This window comes from Cotesia glomerata, linkage group LG8, assembly GCF_020080835.1.
Source record: "Cotesia glomerata isolate CgM1 linkage group LG8, MPM_Cglom_v2.3, whole genome shotgun sequence".
Classification (NCBI taxonomy): Eukaryota; Metazoa; Arthropoda; class Insecta; order Hymenoptera; family Braconidae; genus Cotesia; species Cotesia glomerata.
In genome coordinates this window covers 16686-21705 of record NC_058165.1, presented here as the reverse complement: position 1 = coordinate 21705, position 5020 = coordinate 16686, and positions in this window count along the sequence as shown.

Sequence of the window (5020 nt, the reverse complement as noted above, 5' to 3'; positions counted from 1 at the left end):
ACATCCGTTGAAAACTCGATTTTCGAAAAACGGGGTGAAACCAATAATTTCCTGATTTTTGAAAATTTTCAATTTTCTTAGCGGGAAGTTAAAAATTTTTTCAGAAGTGGTTTTTTTGGGATAACTTTTAAATGGCTCGTTCGATCGATTCTAAAAACTAATCAGCTCTCAACCTTGAAAAACCGCGTCGATCGCCGCCAATCCGGTCAAAATCGGTTGATTCGTTCGAGAGATATCGTGAACGAAAGAAAACCGAAAAAAGTGTTTTTTCGGAGTTACTCCGAAATTTTTAGTTTGACCAATTGAAACTCAAAAATTTTTTATGAGGCTTAAGAAACTGCGTAGAATACCGCCAACCGCGTAAAAATCGGTTCATTCATTCAAAAGTTATTGCAGTTTGAAAATTCAAAAAATAGTGTTCTCTGAAACTTCTATCAGCTCAAAGAGATCAAAAGCATAGAAAAGGTATCTTTTTGAGCTCAGAGAGCTCAAAACAACACACAGATTGTATTTTTGAGCTTGAAGAGTTCAAAAAAAGCGGCCGGGTATTCACGGAATTAGCGGGAAGTTGCAGGGATGGCCTTTAGGGTCAAACGTTTTCCTAATTTTTATTGAACCGCGAATACCGTCGTATGTGTAAAGGACTATACCATTGTATTGTTTATTGTTAATTATTGTAAGTTATTGGTCAATCCAATCAAGAGGTTTTCTTGTTTTATTTTTTTAATTAAATCAAGTAGATATCATTATTTTGTTCATGCGATTCCTATCTAACACTCTGGACTCCGGCGAGCCAATTTGAAACAGAGGTTGATAAACAATTAAATAAATAGATAAATTAAATTTCTAAATAAAAATTTCGGATACGTGGTTTTTACAAACTCTAAAGCTAGCTCAAACGTTAGAATTAACTAAATGGATTTATTAGGACATTGATTTATTAGTTAGATCAAGCATTAGCGGTTAAAATAAGATACTCGTAAGTCAGGTATAAACGAATGAACAATTGGATACTCAGTAGATGAGCAGGATAAATAACCAACCAAATATAAAATAATTATTACTTGAACAAATAAAAGGATATTCTATACTTTAATAACAATAAATATAAGGATTTTTAACTTCCCGCTAAGAAAATCGAAGATTTTCCAAAAATCGGGAAGTTATTGTTTTCACACCGTTTTGCAAAAATCAGGGTTTTCCGTCAGATCTCGACGTTTGAAGGTTGCAGGAAGCTTCCTGACTATCCCCGTGAGGATTGTCACGGTGTCGTGTGTGTGTGTGTGTGTGTGTGTGTGTGTGTGTGTGTGTGTGTGTGTGTGTGTGTGTGTGTGTCATATGTGTGTATGTGTGTGTGTGTGTGAAAGTATGTGGGCCGCATATAACTTTTGAATTTTTGGCTTGACCGATTTCATCGCGGTTGGTACCATTTGAAAGGGCTTGAGCTAAAACTTAGATTTTGAAAACTTCTTTAGGACCGATTCAGAAGATAAACTAGATTTTGAGAAATGTTCAAAAACTGAAAAAAAAATTTTTTTTCAAATGTGGACTTTTTTGGAATAACTTTTAAACGGCTTTATGGTTTCAATTCCAAAACTAATCAGCACTTAACCTCGAAAATCACGAATATCGCCACCAGTCCAGGAGTCAAAATCGGTTGAGTTGTTTAGAAATATCGTGAACGAAAGAAAACCGAAATAGTGTTTTTCGGAATAACTCCTGAAATTCCTAACAGATCATTTCAAAATTTGAGATTGCTTTGTGCGACTTGAAAAAATGCATCGAATGCACCACTTAACCATGAAAATGGAGTTTATTCATTCAAAAAGTTATTTACGGTTTAAAAATTTCAAAAAGCAGTATACTTGTCAAATCTCTATCAAGACTTTTGAGGCTCGAAGAGCTCCAAAAGCATAGGAAAGCTTTCAGCTCTCTTTGAGGCCTCGGAGACTCAGGCTCAAATTATACCATATTTTTGAGGCCTCGAAGAGCTCAAAAACATCATTATGCAATTTTAAGCGCTTCTAAGTATGGAATTAGCGGGGAAGTTGCAGGGATGGCCTTCAGGGTCAACCGTTTTCCTAATTTTTTGGCATTAGCTTAAGTCTTCCTATCCCCGGACCTTGGCACCCGCTGAATTAGTAATTACATTAATAATGTACATCAATAAGTTTTTGAATAAACAAAACTGTTATACAAAAAATAACATTATCATCGAAATTTCATTCATGATTCAAAACATTTAACTGTCAGAAATGAGCGCTTGAATCAATAAATTAGAATTCATAGAAAAGAGTAAAACATTATACAATCAAAAATTCACGCTTCAATAAACTATATTATTTTTCACCTTCGATACATATGGAAAGATTCTTCCAAAAATTTATTTTTTTCTATAAAGCATAGGTGGCATCGGTTTAAATGATATCTCACTGTCTGAAGTATGCCATTAGAACCTAAAAAGTTTGGAAAATCCAAAGTGCACGCCTCATAACGCTCATCCTTTTTAAGAAAAAAATTGTGTAATTGATTAAAAAAATTATAATTAAGTAATTTCTTACAGAGTATTTTTTTTTTTTAAATATCAGCGCCCTTTTTTTGTCATATGCGCACGCAATTTAAAAAAATTTAGCTTGATCAAGTGGCGCCATAGTTTTCACGTGACAAATAAGAAAAATTTGTTTGTCTGTACGATTGTATCGTAATGAATTTTAATAAAAATTCAATTTAAAAAAAAAATACGTAAACTAGGCTACTGATATGAAATACGGACCCAGTTCATCACATTCTAAAACTAATAAAAAAAGTCCGGTCTTGAAATATCAATTTGTTTAGGAGTAATCGTTGGTACATCCAAAATGGGGTGACATCCGGACGTCCACGTAAAATTTTTTTCAAAACGTTTTTTTTTTCAAAATAGCTATATGAAATGATTTAGAAAGTAAGAGATGGTTTAATTTAAGTGTTTTCTCGGTGTACATCTACTTATATTATTGTATAAAGTGTAATATGGTTATGATAGAGACATTTAAAGATCACAAAATTGCTTGACCTTGACGAGTCTAGTATAAAGCACAACCTCATGCGCTTCGCGCTATGAAGCGTGCAAAATTGGTAAATATTAATTTAACTTCTAATCTTAAACAATGTTAATTCAAGAATTTTTATTCTTTGCGACTTAATTCTTGAAACAAGATTGTTTAACCGATAGAAAAACATTCAATAGAAATTTATATGAGGAGTTGCGCCTTCGGGCTTGATCGCTCCAACTCGTGTAAATTCGTGTCACACCATGGCTGCCGCTCATGCGCGCCCTGGTTAGCGGGAGAGAAGCCGGCTCGCGTGGCGGGCGGAAAGTAGTTGTGCTTGGACGCTTGTACTAGTACGACTACTCTGTGTCAATCGTTTTCTGATTTATCACGTATAATACGCATTTACTTTTAACACTTAAAATTTTCATTAAATATTATTAGTTTCATTAATTTCAATTACCAATTAAATTCTCGAATCATTAAACTTCATTAGTAATTATTCAGTGAGTTAAATAAATCAAAATTAATAAGTGACGCCACGCGGTTATTGCGCGCCATTTTGAGAAAGGATTGCATCAGCCACGCGGCATAGTCAATCCATAGTTAATACGCAATACTTATAATAAATTACATTAAATTCATCGTTCGACATTTAACCATCATTCTATCAAATCAAATTTCATCAATTATTCAATTCTGACGTCAAATTATCTAATTGGTTCCCTACACTAATAATTATAATCTATCAGTATTTACACTGACGTTGTACGTCGATTAATTAGTATTGCACTATCAATCGTGACTCTGAAGTTAACTTAAAAGTTAGCGTCAATTCACGAATTCTGAATTAATACATTTTGCGTTTCTAAGAAGGTTGAGCTCACCTCGTGTTGATTGCGACGGCTTAATTTACACATAGTCTTATTTCCGCACTACACGCTTTTGCGTTCTTATCCCAGGTTATTTTTTCATTCGAAAGGAGGTTTTTCTCAGTGCAATCTGAGTTTTTCCTCCTCTGGGGATAAATGAAATCTTCATTTTATTCCCCTACAAATCGACACACAATTTATTTAATATCCTAATCCCAAATTAACTATAATTTTTAAAACAATTACGAAAACTATCCTAAGTGGATAGTTTTCGACTCAAAACAAAGATGACCGGTTTTCTGACAAATAATATGCTGAACGATTACTTCTCTTTCATCAAGTCAGTTTTTCCATTAATATAAAATGAGTTATTCTCTCAGCTTCCGAGCAAGCTTGTATTTGCGTTTACCTTGCATTATGTCTTAGAACTGAATAAATTTTAAGCAACTTTTGAAGCATTATTTTTCCCCATTCCAAATGTGTACAGAATTTAGAACAAATGAAATTCGCAGCTCGCAAATCCCGCATGACGAGCAAAAAAGTGCGAAGGGAAAACGAATACCGTTGAGTCTACAACGATTTCCCGAGTAAATTTAATAAATTTCACTAGAACAAAACGGCGTGTATACCCGCTACAAAACGGACGCTCCATCCACGAACATGCAAATTGGAATACGTCCCGTCGGTCTTCATTAAGTTTCGAGGTCCGCAATCAACGTTAAATTCCAGGTCGAATGTAGGAGTATATAGGTAAAACGGGTCAGGCGTGAGGCAAAACGGGTGAAATCCACACTCTAGTCCTTTGCTCACTCAACCGAATTTACGTAGATGTATACATCTCTGACAATGTACCACGCATGAAATCACCTCAAATAATTAATTAACTTGAATTTCATAACAACCCAGTAAACGGATATTTAGATATCAAAATGTCAATTTTTCGATTAAAAAAATTTTTTTTTAAGTTATAAAAAATTGAAAAAAATTACATATTATTAATCGTGCGTTTTTACACATACAAAATAGAAAAAATTTTTATGTTAATACTTTTTATTTAGGATTTTCAGTTGAAAAATTTTAATTAACATTAAAAGTTTCAAAACTAATTTATAAATGTAC